Raw genomic sequence first — 17,951 nt, forward strand, 5'->3', positions numbered from 1 at the left:
TTTAGCAAGAGCAAGTCTCATAGCAGTCTTAAGTACAATGCAGGCCTGATTTCCCACTGGAGAACTTATCCATGGACGTGGGTCCTGCCCGCCAACCTCTCTCCCCACTGGTTTTCCGAGTGGGGGCTGAGCCACATTTCCCACGCTTGGAACGGTTCCCCACAGTTAAAGGAGGTGATTAAGGAAGGACCAAGTATAAACCAAGAATGATCTGATTCAAACCACCTTGCTGAGCCCACCCAGGGTACCTGTGCTCCTAAAGCTACTGGAAATGATGCCTACTCCTCCCTTCTGAACTCAACTGAAATGTCATTTATTCAGAGTAGCTTTCCTAACCAGGTTTGGCTTTATGATCCCTCATTGCCCGCTATGCTTTTCACTCATAGCACACTTCTCAGTTTATGGTGTTATGGAATAATGACTGTCTAAGAAAGTTTCATTTTCCCTTTCCCCCAACTCCTAGCACAATATTTGGCATACAGTAGGAGCTTAATAAATATTTGCCATAAGAATGAATGCCCGGAAACCCTAGGCTTACATTCTACCAGCTCAGCAACTCTCTGGAAAAGAGATTCCCTTTTTATATGGCTGCTATAAAAGACCCAGTTTAGTGTCTCCTTGGCCTGGATTGGGTCACATGCTGACCTCAGAACCAATCAGTGGGGTAAAGGGATGGAATATGCTGATTGGCCAGGTCTGGTCATGGGTCCACCCTTGAAGCCAGGGAAGTGTGGAGGGCTATTCCCATAAACTGAGAATAGGGGTGCGGACTAGTTCCTTGAAGACAAATGAAGATACTTGTGCAAAGAAGGGGACACTTGCTGGGCAGACAAAGATTACAGAGGCTCAGACAAGCTGCCCTCAGCCATAGAGCTATAAGTTGTTCAGTCTGTTTACATTTCAGGGTTTTGTTTGGTCTCGCTTTGGGCTTGGACAGACTTACTCATATTCTTTGTTTCTTCCTGACTTTCCTATGGTCAAAATTATAGGTACAATTCTGTCTTTTGCCAAAAACCAGAGTTTTCTTGAGGTGACCAAAGGAATCAAGACTTCAAACCAAAATATCTTCTAGATCTTACATTTTTCAAAGCTTGTAACAGAGACCAAAGGGTGAAACACTCAATGATGGTTTTCAGGAACATTTTTTTTTTCCATTCTTCCCACCACTTTCTAAGATGATGTCTGTATATTGACCCCCACCTCATGCCTCATAAACTTGGACCTACTTCCTGCAAAGGCCATAGCAGCTGACAAGCTGAAGGACTTTGCTCTCCCCAAGGAATGTGAATTTTCAGGGGCCTCAAAACTAGAGTCTAGGCTTAAGGATAGGACAGTGGAGGAGCCAGTATACACCCAGACCTGGGTTGAATCCTGGCTCTGCCACTTACTGTGTAACCTTGGGAAAGTCACTTAACCTGCCTTAGTCTACCTGTATATGAAGTGGGGACAATAAGAGGGTTGTGATGAAAATTAAAAGAGATAATTGCCCATGAATAAATTACCACAGTGCCTGGCACAGAGTAAATACTTGTAAATATCAACTCTTACTGCATCCCCCAAAAGGCATGTCAGAGCAGGCATTGCAAATGACAGGTGACCCTGACCAGAGAAATGTGTTCACAACCTAGTGGTGAAGGAGACAATAAACAATAGATAGGGGTCCGCTCTTGTTAAGAAAAATGTAAATAAAATTGACTACAAAATGGTTAAAATCCCTGTAGAACTGCCTTGGCCCAGTGACTCAGCTGGTTGGAGCGTGGTCCTTGTGCACTAAAATGGTTGAGGGTTTGATCCCTAGTCAGGGTGCATACAGGAGGTGTTGGGAACCGCCCTGCCTGGTTTCAGAAGCTGTAACCCCCCCATGGTTAAGGCTGAGTCAGAGGTGGGACCATAAGCCACGAAGAAGACAAAGCTTATCTCCCTGGCAGGTGTGCCACCCCTGCCCACTTCACCCTGCTTGGCCCTAACCTTGGCCAGTTAGCCAATGACGGGTAAGAATCCTCAAGGGAGGATCAACCTAAGACAGGCATGGTCATGGAAGAGGCCCACATGGAAGGACTCGAGGGGCTATAGAAAAAGGGGGTGATAGACCCTTGCCCCTCAGCTTTGAAATAGCCTGAGTCCTCATTCTGTCTGCAAGAAGTCTCCTAATCTCTTGACTGCCTTACTTCCCTTGCCTGACTTAAGCCTGAAGCAATAACAGAGGGCAGTGCAGTCCTGTGCTGAGAGGGGAGGATTCCTTGAGGAATCAGGCCTAAGAAAAAATACATACGTTCCTGTGAAACCTACTTAATTTGTACCCTCAGCTTAAAGATAAGGGTCCAGACCTGAGATGAGTCTGGCACCTAAAGTTTTATAGCCCTCTATCTAATTGGCTGTAACTCAGAATAAGCCCTCAAAGTTCTCTGTAAATCATGTATTGTTTAACCCTTACTGGCTAACAATGATTGATGAGCTTTATCCGTATTCCTGTGCGAATGAACATAATAAAAGCCCCTGGAGGGAAAGGCTCTGGGCCCTTTTCCTTTGAGAGATCGGCCACCTTTCCTCCCCAAGCAGATCATGTCTTGGCAGACTTATTCTTCATCCATGGCGGACGGGGGCTGCGATAAAGCTCCCCGACAAGGAGGCAACTGATAGATATTTCTCTCTCACATTGATATTTCTCTCTCTCTCTCTCTCTCTCCCCCTACCTCCAGCTCTCCCCTTTTCTTTCTCCTTTCCTCTCTAAAATCAATAAACATATCCTCAGATGAGAATTTTTTTAAAAGTCCACATATAGCTTTTGACTTCCCCAAAACTTAAGTTGTTCCTCAGTATCTGTGGTTCCAAGATCCCCACGGACACCAAAATCCACAGACTTTCAAGTCCCCTATATAAAATGGTACGGCTTAGTGCATTCAAATGGCTCTCCACATCCACGAATTTCCAACCACAGATTAAAAATAGTTCCGGTTCAAACCTGTGTTAAAGGTCAACTGTATATCCACATGCATACCCAGATGTCCGTGTCCCTCTGTCTCTGGTATGCTGCACTGGTGGTCTCCGCGTTTGCCTGGGGCTCACCTTCGCAAAGCACTCTTTCTTGTTCCATAGGAGAATTTGGTCATACACTATTCGAGTCCAAGGAGGCTTTGAGTAGAACTCTGTAGAGCATAGGGAGTGTGGTTGGCAAACTATTTAAATCTCCTTCACTAGACATTGCTCTACTGCAGTGATTTTCAACCCTTTTCTTCTCAGAGCACACATAATTACTAAAATTCTGCAGCACAGCAAGAAAAATTTTTTTTTGCTGATTTGACCAAAAAAAGGTGTACATTTGATTGATTTGCAAGTAATAACAATAATAATAGTAATCACCTACCCTTTTATCTCCAAAGTGACTTTTCAAAAAATCAGATGCCTATACTTGTATATAAGGGTTTCTGGTACCAAGAATTAATCAGACACAGCCTCATCATGTTCGTGACCAGTAAACTGCACATCTGTTATATGGCCTATATATTTATGGTTCAAGACAGGGCATTTCCACTGAAGGGCTGTGTTGGCTGCTGTCATTTTTTTATTTGACAATCTAAGGGAAAAGAGGTCAGTGCCCCTGACTAAATAGTCAGATATTGCATGTTTTAAAAATTCTTGCAGCACACTGGTAGAAAATCGCTGCTCTACTGGAAGCCTTTCCTTTTTCCCCCCTCCCTCTCACCTGTACGATCCTTCAAATTCCTCTCCCCTTTACAGCACAGAGTAACACAGCCCTGAAGTGTACCTGCCCTCTGCCACGTGGAGCCACCTTACAAATCTTTTGGTCAAAGCTATCTGTATAAGCCTCAGCTTTGTGACATGTAAAACAGGGCTAAGAAACCTATCTCAGGGCTGGTGTGACGATGAAATGAAACACATTGCTCAGAAAGTATCCCCATTATTATTACTATGAGATTTGTGAAATTTCTAAAAGTTCACTAGAAAACTATCTGGAGGGATATAATATCAAAATGCTCACAGTAGTTACCATTAGCCGTATTTCCTTTTTTTCTTTATATCTTTCCATATTTACCCATTCATTCCACAGGCATTTATTGTATTATGCCAAGCCTGTGCTAAGAGGCTAGGAATAAAGGAATGTCCTAGACAGGTAAGGAACGTCTAGAGGGAATATTAATCAAATAATGGCATTAATCAAATAATGACACAAATAATTGCAGCTGTCGTAAGTGACTAAGTTTTCACAAAGCAGAAATCAGGGGAAAAATCAAGCAATCTCCTATAATAAAAATAATCTGAGGTTATGCATAGAAATTTCTACAAACACTGAGATGCAGGGGTGTCCAACCTTTTGGCGTTTGTGCGCCACACTGGAAGAAGAGCTGTCTTGGGCCACACAGTAAATACATTGCAAGAGTAATCACAAAAAAAAATCCAATAATGTTTTAAGTAAATTTACAATTTTGAGTTAGGCTGCAGGTTGGACACCCCCGCAAGATGGGATTACTAATAATTTTGGAAAGGACTCGAATACAGGAAGTAGGCAGGCAACAGACGGAGAACGGGAAGGTCATGAGTCTGCCTCTTCTGGAATTACCCCTTGGAAGGGCTCCCCTCCCCGTTCCCCGTAAGTTTGATCTGAAGGTGGCAAGTTTTATCTGAAGGTGGCGTATTCAGCAGGCGGGTGAGCGGAGAACTCAACGCCAGTTATCTCCCTGGAGCTTGGGGATGTGCGCATTGGTTGCTGGCGCGCAGACGGCCAAGGAGGGGCGGCGACGTAAGCGCAGCGCCTGGCGCCCGCCTCACAACAACCCCGCCCCAGCGGGAGATCTGTAGTTCACCGACGGGCGCCTGCGAGGCCCGCGCCGCAGCTGCTCCGGCTAGGTGGCTCGTCGCCTGCGTTCGTGCCCCCGACACGCTCCCCATCTCCCCGGGTTCTTCCAGTATCTCTGTGAGCTCCTCGTGCCCCAGGATCGTTCTGGAGGTTCCCGTGCCCCGCGATCGCCCCATCTGCCCAGAGCGGCCCCGCTGCCTCCCCGGAGCGCTGGCCCGCGTGCTCGGTTCTCTGCTCCCCGGCTCTCTCAGGGGGCCCGCCCGCCCTGCACCCTGGAGCACTGGGCTACAAGCCTTTGCCACCTCCTCTGGATCCTTGCGGCCCTGGGTAGAGGCTGCCTCTCCAATCCTCCTGAGGCAGGTAGGTGCGGCAGCGGTTGGTTGGGCCGATGGGTGCGGGTTTGGGCGCTGCAGGAGTGCGTGCCCCGGTGCAGCCAGCACCCGGAGCCCACAGGGTCTGGGGCTTGGAAGTAGGGCCCTAGGCTTCGCAGAAGGAGAGTGTTGGAGGTGCTTCTGTCCTGGTTAAACTCTCGGGCTCAGTGTTGGTTTCTGTAAAACGGGGAAGTTGCGCAGGTTAACAGCGGTGTCTGTTGGGAAAACACTTGGCACACGAGCAGCTAGGAGAGGCAGCTTGGGGCCTTCGCCCGGGGCGCCTCAGAGTCCGCAGAGGACGGGGACAGCATTGCTATTCTGTCCCCTGCAGGGCCTGGAGCTGCATGCCCCACCCCAGCCCTGAATGAGAGGCCAGAATTCTGGGAACTTTGAGGACAGTGTAGAGTTGCCTTTGCCGCATTGTTGGCTGTGGGAGTCGGGTGTTGGCAGGCTTGGCTGACCAGTGAGCCAAAGGGCCGGGCATAAATATGCGTGTGGAGGCACGGGGGTGGGGCTTCCCGGGCAAGTCCTGGTCTAGTTTGGTCTACGTCCCTAGTGTGACGGGAGTTTGCCTGGGATGGGAGCCTAACTTCAGGGGCCCTGGGCTCTGGAGGCCTTAGGACCACTCAGCCAGGAAGTGGAATAACACAGTGCACTCCTGATATTACAGAGGAGGAAACCGAGGCCCTGGTGGTCTAACAGCAGACTCTAATTGGCAAGATGGACAAAGTGAAGGAGGGAGTACAGAGCAAGCAAGTGGAATTGATCATGCCCGATGTGGTGTGTGTGTGTGGTGGGGGGAGGGGGTGTTGCAGGGTAGGGTTGGTGGAGAACGCTTCCTGGAAGAGGTGATGTATCAATTGAGTTGGAAAGGATGCCTGTCAGTGGAAGAAGGTAGAGGTTTAGAGACAGAGGTATGCAGGTGTCCTTCTCTATAGCTTCCACAGCACCTTGCATTCATTCTTGTGTTCATGTATGAATTTAACAAATACAGTAAAACTTCTTGATGATATGAATTCAGGTGTAACATGGTTAGGATTGCCATCCCCCATTCCTCTCAGTCCTCTTCTCAAAGAGGGTGAGTAGGCTGAGGTCCCAAGTTCTTATCCTCAGGAAGAGGGGGAGGCAGGATGTCAGTCCTGCTAATCACTGAAATCATCTCTATATATGTATAGTCAATTGTGTGTAGTCTATATGATTTATCATTTTTTTCTTTCGTGCTGTGTGCTGGGACAGTACCTTTTGGTTGGTTAAAAATAAATCACTGATTTGATTTTTAAACATTTCGAGTGTATTATCTGGCAGAGACAGCTATTGGTCACCAGCATCCATGTTCTCTTCTTCCTGGGGTATCACCCAGATGAATTTCCCAGGCTCCCTTACAGTTAGGTGGGCCGCTGTGACTGAGTTTGGCTGATGGTATGTGAATAGAAATAGTGTGTGCCCCTTTCAAGCCTGGACCCTAAAAAATCTGTCCCCCATCCCCTTTTACCAGCTGAGTTGAAAGGACTCTCTGGGCCTGTAGGAGGACAGAGTCACCAGCCTGGGGGATCTGGGCACCTGAGTGACTGTGGACAGAGCATCTCCTTTCTGTCCCCATCCCATTACTTTGTGGCTATCTGCTGAAGAGAATGGGATCCAGTAAGCTCTTTGCAAGGTCTAGGGGTATGAGTGGGGCCTGTTGGCTGTGGCCTTCCCCTTGGGATGTTCTGGCTGAGCTGTTTCACTGGGGAAGGGTGTTATGCCTTTTTTTCTGACACTGGTCTGATTGATTCCCCAAAGAAGTTTTGACCATTTTTTAGCAGGATTGTGTTTGGTTGCCAGGACACTCAGAAGAGTATGGAAGGAGGCAAAGGGTCAATAGCAAACTTGGATTTGCTCTAGCTCATTCTTAGGATTCATTCTTTCTGATTCACTCATGAATCTGAAGCAGAAAAAAAGGATGATCAGGACTACATTCAAAGTAATAACAGCCAGTGGACTGATTAAAAAACAGGATTTTTTTGTGTTGGGGAGATCAGTTACACTGACCAAGAAGCTGCAGACCATTACCTCCGTGAACTGAGAATTTTCTAGCAGTCAAGATGGCTTAGGTAAACACAGCTCACCTCCTCGCATAAACACGTCAAAATTACAACTAAACTGTAGAACAGCCATCACTCAGAATTGCCAGAAATCGAGTTGAGTGGAAGTCTGAGAACTACGGAATTGAAACCACATCCATCCAAACTGGTGGGGCGGGGGGCGAAGACACAGAACGGGCTGGTCCCACATCCACATGTGGTGGGTAAACAATCAGGAGGGATATCTTGGGAGTGAGGAGTCCCAGCCCCATAACAGGACCCTTCCCCCCCCCCAGCCCCCCACGCCAGGGTGCCAGTGCCAGGAAGATAAGTCCCCATAACTTCTGGCTTCAAAAACCAGCAGGGATTGAGTTAGTGGAAGAAATGTCTGGAGTCTCAATAATTCCTTTTAAAGAACCTACACACAGACTTACTCAGACTCACTCCATCTGAGCTCCAGCACCAGGTTGCAGCTTAAAAGGCACCAGTGGCATACAGGGAGGAACTGAAGTGTCTAGCATCAAGGCAAGAGATGGGGAACAGCTTTCTCCCAGACAGAAAGGTGGGCAGAGGCAATTTTCCCTTTTCTGAACTCTCCCCTCACAGAGCTACAGAACCAGCTGGGGTTGCCATATCTGAGATTCCATCAACCTGGCCAACACTGTTTACCCCACCCTGTAGATCCCCTGAGGCTCCATTCCACCCAACTTATGGGCCTACCCAATCTATTAACAGTGGCTTTTCCATATGAATGGCTGGTCTTGGCTCAGGCTTCACAACTTTCTAAATCCTCTCAAACAAGCTACATCCAGTCTCAGAACCCCAGCCCCCATACCTCTTACTAAGTGGCCCCAGGCCTGGCACTAGCAGCAACCAACCTGGATTCACAGCTTGGCTTTGCCTGGGAATCTTCAAGGCCAGCACAAGTAGCAGCCATCTCAGATTACTTTATAGCTCAGGCAGGGTGGACCCAGGCAAAACACAGGTGGAGACAGATCTTGGTCTGTACCAGCCGGGAAGCTGCAGAGCCTTTGCACCGGTGGAAGCTACAGACCACGTTGGAGTACCATTACCCTGCCCCTGCACAGCTGACCCTCCATAGAGAGCAGAGGTTGGTGGCCACTGGACACAGCCAGTCCTTGCAGCAGACTGACCTGGGGAAATCCCTCCTAATGTCCTGCCAACAGCAATCCAGCCTCAACTACAAAAGAAGGGGTCTACTCAGCTCATACTAAGGGTGTACTTCAAGTACCCAGCTTGGGTGATAGGGAGGCTGTGCTCCTGGATTCTATAGGATACCTACTACATTAGGCCATGCTACTAAGACAGGGTGTCAGAGCAGCTCTACCTAATACATAGAAACAAACACAGGGAAGCTGCCACAATGAGGAGACAAAAACCAACCAAACAAACAAAAAAACATGGCCTAAATGAAAGAACAGATCAAAACTCCAGAAAAAGAACTAAACAAAATGGAGATAAGCAATCTATCAGATGCAGACCTCAAAACACGGTTATAAGGATGCTCAAGGAACTTAGTGAGGACCTCAACAGCATGAAAATGGTCCAGTTAGAAATGAAGGATACACTAATTGAAATAAAGAACGATTTACAAGAGAACAACAGTAGAGTGGATGAAGCTGAGAATCAAATCAATGATCTGGAACATAAGAAAGCAAAACAACCAATCAGAACAACAAGAAGAAAACAAATCCAAAAAGTGAGGATAGTATAAGCAGCTTCTGGGACAACTTCAAGAGATATAACATTTACCTCATAGGGATACCAGAAGGAGAAGAGAAGGAGCAAGAATTGGAAATCTATTTGAAAAAACAATGAAAGAAAACTTCCCTAATTTGGTGAAGGAAATAGATAATACAAGTTCAGGAAGCACAGAGAATCCCAAACAAGATGGATGCAAAGAGGCCCACTCCAAAACACATCGTAATTAAAATGCCAAAGGTTAAAGATAAAGAGGGAATCTTAAAAGCAGCAAGAGAAAAGCAGTTGGGTACCTACAGGGGAGTTCCCATAAGACTCTCAGCTGATTTCTCAGAAGAAACTTTGCAGGCTAGAAGGGACTGGCAAGAAATATTCAAAGTCATAAAAGCAGGGACCTACAGCCAAGATTGCTCTACCCAGCAAAGATATCATTTAGAATCATGGGGCATATAAAGAGCTTCCCTGACAAAAAACTAAAGTAGTTTACCGTCAGTAAACCATTATTATATGACATGTTAAAGGGATTTATTTAAGAAAAAGAAGGTGATCAAAACTATAAACAATAAAATGGCAATAAATACATATCTATCAACAATTGAACCTAAAAAGCAAACTAAGCCAACAAGAACAACAGAGACAGAATCTTGGATATGGAGGAGTGTTTTGATGGTTGCCAGGTTGGGGGGCGGGGTTTGGGGGAATGGGTGAAGAGGTGAGGGGATTGAGAAGTACAGAATAGCCATGTGGATGTAAAGTACGGTATAGGAAATGGATTGGCCAAAGAACTTATACACACGACCATGGACATGGACAATGGTGTGGGGATTGCCTGAGGGAGTGGGGGGTGCTGGGTGCAGGGGGGCAACAGGAGAAAAATTGGGACAACTGTAATAGTATAATCAACAAAATATAATTTTTTAAAACGAATTTTCTAGAAGGTGGTTATAGTGACCACCATGGGATGAAAGTGGCTTGGGCCTTGAAGTGTTTCTCAATTAAACTCTTTTAGCCAAGGCTGATGGGCACAAGAAAGAAGGCTTCAAACAGAGGAAGGAATGACTCACACATATGCTGATGACAAGGGCGAAGATGACAGTCCCCATGTCCCCAAAGCCCCAGAGAAGCATTTTAAATATCTGGAAAGTCAGAGGGTGGACAGTATTCAGTTCTTCCAGTGTGGCACTTTCTAGACCTAGCAAGGAGTCCACAGGGAGCAAGTACTGAGAAGCAAGTGATTTGACTGCAGAAAATTTTTCTGGGCCAGTGGTTCTTGAAGTTAAGGGCATATGATAAGAAGCTGAGGGACTTGTTTAAACACACATTGCTGGGCCCATACCCAGAGTTTAGTTTAGTAGGGCTGGACTGGGGCCTGAGAATTTGCATGCCTAAGTGGGGCTGCTTCTGCTGCTAGTGCCCTGGGTCCATGTTTTTAGGACTGGATTAGCCAGTGATGACTGAGTGAAAGCCTAGGTTCAGCCTGCACTGGCCTCAAACCCATCTGCTCCATTTCCTAGCCGTGTGATTTTCAGCAAGTTACGTAACCTCTCTGTTCCTTCATTTCCTCATCTGTAGGATGAAGCTATTGTGCTTATCACTGGGATTTGGGGGAGGTTTCCTGGAGGAAATGACATCTAAGCTGAGGCTTGAGGGGTTAGTAGAGGAGTTGGCCAGGGGATGGGTAGGGAGGGCAGGCAGTGCTGTGTGCCAAACAGAGGGCACAGGATGAGCAAAGCCCAGGGATGGTGGGACCCATGTCCTCCAGGGAGCTGAGCAGAGTGACAAATCAGGTGCTTTGTAAGTGGTACTGAAATGCTATGAATCTGTTTCAGGCTATCTCAGGGCAGGATCACAGTGGAGGGGACCAAGGTGGGGAAAATTGGCCATTGGGGTGGGTGTGGAAGTAGCACGAATTATTTCTGCCCCTATCCCATTGCCCCCAATGCAGTCACACGTCCCCACCTAGATGTAAAAGGTGCTGGGAAGGGGAGCATAGGTTTGTGGTGGAGAGCCAGCTATCTGTGCCACAGTGGCCTTTTCTGGCCCCTGGCAACCTCTCTCAATTCTTCTTCACCTTGCTCACTTGCTGCACTTTTTTGATCAAGTGAATTTTACAGATGAGGAAGCTGAGGTTTCATGAGATTAAGTAATTTGCCCAATGTCACTCAGCTAGTAGTAGCAGAGTCAGGACTTGAACCCAGATCTGTTTGTCCCAAAAGCCTTATCAGGCCAGATTCTGGTCATGACTGCTCTTTGAGGACTTCCCCAGGATCCAGGCTTTTCCACTAAGGATCTCAGCCATGTTTTCAGGCTAACCAACCCCAGACAACTTGTCATTATTTCCCCATAGTCCCTCCATTCCTCCAGGGCTGCAGTCCCATTATATCCACAAAATTGCCAGATTTCTCCAGCTACTTGTCAATTCATGCATCATACATTTACGAAGGACCTAATGTGTGCCAGGCATCGTGATCTTGGCTGGGAGATAGAGAGGAATGAGACAAGGCCCCTTTTGATCCAGGTACTCCTGTGGTCCAGCCACAAAGAGGGCATGTAAACAAGAGTTCCCTCTGAGAAGTGAGACATGCTATTTCCCTGGAATACAGAGTGTCCTGGGTACATGAGAAGTGTGCCCAAGAAGTCATCAAAAATTAAAATCCTAGCCCTCCTGTGCATTTTGTTAAATGAAGCTATAATGACAATAATTTGTACTTTGTATTATAAAATGTGTTTTTCTGATTTTTAAAACCATAGTATAGTCTTTGTACCATAACAGTTTTTTAAAAATATATTTTATTGATTATACTGTTACAGTTGTTCCATTTTTTTTCTCCCCTTTACTCCCCTCTAACCTGCACCCCTCTCCCACGAGCGAATTTGCCCCTTTAGTTTATGTAAATGGGTCATACATGTAAGTTCTTTGACTTCTCCATTTCCTATACTGTTCTTAACCTCCCCTGGCTATTTTGTACCTACCATTTATGCTTCTTACTCCTGTACCTTATTACCTGTACCTTTTCCCCCATTCTCTCCCCACTCCTCCCTGCTAATAACCCTTTATGTGATCTCCATTTCTGTGATTCTGTTCCTGTTCCAGTTGTTTGCTTAGGTTTTTTTGGCGGGGCGGGGAGGGGGAGGGAGGTTGTTTTCTTTCTTTCTTTTTTTTTTGGTTCAGTTGTTGATGGTTGTGAGTTTGTTGACATTTTACTGTTCATAGTTTTGATCATCTTCTTTTTCTTAGACAAGTCCCTTTAACATTTCATATAATAAGGGCTTGGTGATGATGAACTCCTTTAACTTGACCTTATCTGGGAAGCACTTTATCTGCCCTTCCATTCTAAATGAAAGATTTGCTGGGTATACTAATCTTGGATGTAGGTTCTCGCTTTTCATGACTTTGAATACTTCTTTCCAGACCCTTCTTGCCTGCAAGGGTTTCTTTTGAGAAATCAGCTTATGGTCTTATGGACACTCCTTTGTAGGTAACTGTCTCCTTTTCTCTTGCTGCTGTTAAGATTCTCCCCTTATCTTTAATCTTGGGTAATGTAATTATGATGTGCCTTGATGAGTGCTTCCTTGGGTTTAACTTCTTTGGGGCTCGTTGAGCTTCCTGGACTTCTTGGAATTCTATTTCCTTCACCAGATTGGGGAAGTTCTCCTTAATCATTTTTTTCAAATAAGTTTTCAATTTTTTGCTCTTCCTCTTCTTCTGGTATCCCTATGATTTGGGTGTTGGAATATTTAAAGTTGTCCGGGAGGTTCCTAAGCCTCTCCTCATTTTTTTGAATTCTTGTTTCTTCATTCTATTCTGGTGGAATATTTCTTCCTTCTGTTCCAAATCATTGATTTGAGTCCCAGTTTCCTTCCCTTCACTGTTGGTTCCCTGTATATTTGCTTTATTTCACTTTCTGTAGCTTTCACTTCTTCCTCTATTTTGTGACTGTACTCAGCCATTTCTGTGAGCATCCTGATTGCCAGTGTTTTGAACTCTGCATCTAATAGGTTGTCTATCTCTTTGTCGCTTACTTCTATTTTTTCTGGATCTTCAATCTGTTCTTTCATTTGGGCCACATTTTTTTGACTCAACGTGCCTGTTATATTCTACGGGGTGGAGCCTTAGGTTTTAGCCAGAGTGGGACAACCCCCTTAGCTGTGTTGTGGCACTATATGTGGAGGCAGGGTCAGAGAAGGAACAGTGCCACTTGCTTGGCTCTTGGCCGGCTTTTAGTCACTTCCTCCACTACTCACAAGTGAATTGGGCCCTTCTGGTGCTGATTTCTGGGTGGGTGGGCTTGTGTAGGTTCTAGGACCCTGTGGGTCTCTCCAGTGAACTCTCCTGTGAGACTCGGAGTTTCTCCCACTGCTTCAATGCCCACAGGTTTTTTTTTTTACAGCCAGAGGTTTTGAAGCTTTATTTCCCCGTGCTGGTACCCTGAGTTGTGTGGTCTGTCTCATTCCCCAGTTGTTCCTCTCAGTTTATCCACATGCAAATGTGGGATCATCCTGTCCTCCAGCCTTGCTGCATGTCCTCTCTGCCCTGGCTGCCCATCTCCACCCCTCCTACCTGTCTGAATGAATACTTCTTCTTTAACTCCTTGGTTGCCAGACTTCTATACAGTTCAATTTTCTGGCAGTTGTGGTTATTTTTTGTTTTTAAATTTGTTGTTGTCCTTCTTTTGGTTGTGCGAGGAGGCAAAGTATATCTATCTACACCTCCATCTTGGCGGAAGTCCTCCATAACAGTTTTGTGTGAACAAAGCACAGGGTATGGCAGTGATTATTTTATGAGCCTTTAGCAGCACAAATATTGACTTGGCTTCTTGGTTCAGTTCTGGATTGCTCGTTTCATCAGTGAGTAAGCACATTTCTCCCCCTTCTGGTATGTGTGGAGGTTTGTTTTTAGGAAAAGAGGAGAGCAAGTAGGGGAAGCCTTGTTGGAATTCCACCAGAATCATTCTAGAACAGGTTTCTCAGCCTCGGCACTATTTACAGTTTGGTACATAGTTTTGTGCTATGGAGCTGTTCTCTGCTCTGTATAATGTTTAGTAGCATCTCTGGTCTCTGTCCACTAGATGCCAGTTGCACTTCCTGAGTTGTGACACCAAAAATGTCTCCAGGCATTGCCAAGTGTCCTCTTGTTGACAAAATTGCCCCACATTGAGGACCACTGTTCTGGACTGTATTTGTTTCCTATTGCTAATGTGACAAATCACAAACTTAGTGGCTTAAAACAATACAAATTTTTTCTCTGAATTGTTCAGGAGGTCGGAAGTTCAAAAGTCAAGGTGTCAGCAGAGCTGTGTTCCCTTGAGAGGCTCCAAGGAGATCCATTTCTTTACTTTTTCCACTTCTAGAGGCTGTGCATTCCTTGGCTTGTGGCCCCTTCCTCCACCTTCAAAATATCAACATATGACCCCTGCTTCCATTGTCATTTTTCTTCCTCTAATTCTGCCCCTCCTGCCTGCTTTTATAAGGACCCTGTGATTGCACTGGGCTCACGGGATAACCCAGGATAATCTCCCCATCTCAAGACTCCTAATTTAATCACACCTGCAAAGTTGCCTTTTTGTATTAGGGAACATATTCACAGGTTCCAGTGACTGGGGCATGGTTGGGGCCATTATACTGCCTACCACATAGACTGTTGGTTTCTGGGTGTAATTGAAATGCTCATGGAGGGCCTGGGAGGAGGCAAGTGACTTAGAGGGTAGAGGAATAAGAATGGTTAGGGCATAATAGCAGCTGGTACTTTTGAACCATTCTCTGCCAGACACTATGTGCCTGATCTCACTGACTCCTCAGAACAACAACTGGGGTAGGTTCTGCCCCTATTATACAGATAGGGAAACCACCCAGGGAAGGCTTTCTGGAGGAGGTAAATTTTTGAGCTGGATCTAGAATGGAACAAAGGGGTTTGGCAACAACTAAGACAGGCATTCTAGGAAGAAGGTCTATCGGGTGCAAGGGCAGGGAGGTGAGCGTAGCTGTGAATGGCAGTTGGTTCTTGGTTGGGGCAAGTGGGGGAGATGACACAGCAGAGAGAAGGCAGGTGGGTATGGACATCTGTAAATAAGTCCTTTTATTCTGACATAAACTACAGTGGAACCTTGGTTCTTGAACTTAATTTGTTCCAGAAAACTGTTTGAGAAGCAATTTGTTTGAAAACCAAATGTTCTTTGTTTGTTACCTGAGAGACACGTGACTGATAAACAGATTTCAGCAGGAAAGGGTTGTTGGGTAGAGAATCGAGACCTGAAGTTTCATTAGAAAGCCAAGGCATTTTTCTCTGTGAACAACTTGGTCAAGAGCCGAATTGTTTGAAAACCAAGGCATTTGAGAACTATTTTAAACGATTATGAGATATAAACTATTATTTCTCACAATAATTTAAATAAATGTGTATGTGTGAGCACCCACCACATGCTGGAGTACAGATATAAATAAGACACTGACATGAACTCCTAGCTTGGTGCTTGATTTAGTGACTCCCGGTGTTACCATCCCCCTCCTGTAAGTAAATAAAATGTAGCCAGCCAGGAGATGTATTTGATTAGCACCTGTTGATCCCTGCTCAGTGCCAGTGGCTGGGGGAGGTCACAGCCAGCCCCTCAACGTCTGCTCTTTAGGACAGGTTCACCGAACAGGGACAGGAATTCAGACCCGGCCATGCGGTGACAGAGTACAGGGTCTCTGTTACTGTCTTGGGCTTTGTTTCCTTTGTTTTGTTCTTCACCAGCTTTATTGAGGTATAACTGAAAAATTAAAATTGTATGCAGTCAAACCTTGGTTCTCAAACATCTCTCACCTGGAACAATTTGGTTCTCGACCAAGTAGTTGATGGAAAAAAATGTCTTGGCTGTCGAACAAAACTTCAGTTCTCCATCCAACAACCCTTTCATGCTAATATCTGTATTTCTAATAGGAAAAAATGATTTGATTTTCAAACAGAGTGCTTCTTGAACAGCCTTCTGGAACAAATTAAGTTTGAGAAGTGAGGTTCCACTATATTTAAGGTGTACAATGTGATGATTTGATATAGGAATATATTGTGAAATGGCTACCATAATCAAGCTAATCAACACATCCATCTCCTCACAGTTACCTTTTTTGTGTGCGGTAGAAACACTTAGGATCTACTCTCTTAACAAATTTCCTATTTACAATACAGTATTATTAATTATAGTCACCCTGCTGTACATGAGCTCTCCTGGACTTCCTCACCTTGCATAACTGAAACTCTACCCTTGCACCAGCTTCTCCATTTCCCCCACCCTCAGCCCCTGGCAACCCCAGTTCTACTCTCTGTTTCTGCAAGTTTGGCTTTTTAGATTCTACCAGTAAGTGAGATCATGCAGTATTTGCTCTTTCGTGTCTGGCTTGTTTAATAATGTCCTCCATGTATATCCATGTTTTTGCAAATGACAGAATTTCCTTTGTTTTTTTTGACTGAATAATATTCCATTGTGTATATTCACCACAGTTTCTTTATCCATTCATCCATCAATGGACACAGGTTGTTACTACCTTGGCTGTTACAAATAATACTGCAGTGAACATGGGCATATATCTATAAGACAGTTTTTACCCCCTAGTTTGAAGAAAACTGAGGACTCAATCTAGAGCTCAAGATATCGTCGGAACAAGCCAGGTACAGCCCAAGGGCAGCCTCACTCTGCTTAGTTTCCCTTCCCAGGGTGGCCCTGAAGGAGGTGGGCAGCTACTTCTCTGCCTTGCAGCTCCAGCCATTGGCAGATGAGAAAGTCTGTGTCAGGTGCTTAGCATGGCACCTGGGTTGCAGTAAGCTGTTCACATGTGTTACATATCTGTCTTATTCAGTAAAAAGTATACATTTTTGAGGTTGATAGGAGCAAAAGTCTCTTCTGCTTTCTTGTCACTCATTTGCAGTGCAAAAGCCACATCTTTCCTACTTTCTTGCAGTGAGAACTCATACTAAGCTGAGAAACCCATACTCCTTCTGGTTGGTGGAATAAGAGACAGAGTTCTTGGCATGCTGTCTAAAGGAACCAAGAGAAGACCTACCAGTCTGAGGTTGTGTTGGGAAAGGGATGTGAAGCTAACTCTAATTTATTACACCAGGAAATCAATAGATAAGGACCAAACTAGGTAAATTAAGAAATAGCAGAATACCCATATTATTTAGAGATGTGGAGGTAACTTCCATGAGTAACGTCTAGAGTAATTGGAAGTGGTTGTCTCTGCAGGTGGGGGGCAGGGTTGCCAGTGTACTGCTGCAAAGGTTGCTCACTAGAGTTGAGCAGCACCCAGCCTATGTGGTCATATACAGTGGCCCTAGTAGGACAGGAGCATTATTTTTAGCTATGTGCTTTAATGAAAGTGTTATTTTTTAATTATGTAGAAATATACAATGGCCCTAAGTCCCGGCTGGGTTTTGCACTCTAATATTGCAGGTGACAAAAACCTATGTGTAGCCAGCCAAGTTGTCCCCCTACTCCAGCCTCCCACAGGCAATGGTTTTTTGTGTCATGTAATGCAGAAGTCCAGGTGGGTAGTTTGGCTTTGGGTATGTTTGGATTCAGGGTCTCAACTGATGTCATCACTACTCATTTTTCTTTGTCTCTCTTCTTTTGCTCTCCACCAAATGTCAGCTTTGTTCTCCGGTGGCCTCAGTCCCTGTCTCAGATTCAGGCTCTGCAGGAAAGGATTAACCTCATCCAGTCACTCAAGTCAAAGCCTCCGGCTTACCTGCAATTGGGCCAGATTGGTTTGACTTGAGTCACATGCCACCTCTGACCCAGTCACTGTGGCCTGTGCCTGAATTGTGTTCTGCTTAGATCTGGGCCGCGTGACACCCCCAGTGACTTGGCTGTGGATCCTCAATCCCAGGCATATGGCGTGAGAGCAGGGGATATGCAGATCCCAGAACAGAAGCAAGTACATGACATAAGGTGGCCCATAAGTCGGCCTGTCCACTGTGGTTGCAGTTGAGGACCAGTGGGTGCT

At 45.5% G+C, this 17,951-nt stretch overlaps 1 protein-coding gene across 3 annotated transcripts in view; it reads left to right on the top strand.

The window, feature by feature from the left end:
• Positions 1 to 4,786: 4,786 nt before the first annotated feature.
• Positions 4,787 to 17,951, top strand: part of EEF2K (eukaryotic elongation factor 2 kinase) — a 75,271-nt gene continuing 62,106 nt past the window's right edge. Inside the window, exon 1 of one of the 3 annotated variants that reach the window (XM_024560586.3) lies at positions 4,787 to 5,176. The gene's annotated coding sequence lies outside the window, so the exon portion shown is untranslated. The remainder of the gene's footprint in view (positions 5,177 to 17,951) is intronic. The other 2 variants (XM_045195347.2, XM_024560585.4) reach the window with 2 other exon arrangements.

Source organism: Desmodus rotundus, chromosome 1 (assembly GCF_022682495.2).
Source record: "Desmodus rotundus isolate HL8 chromosome 1, HLdesRot8A.1, whole genome shotgun sequence".
NCBI classification, from domain to species: Eukaryota; Metazoa; Chordata; class Mammalia; order Chiroptera; family Phyllostomidae; genus Desmodus; species Desmodus rotundus.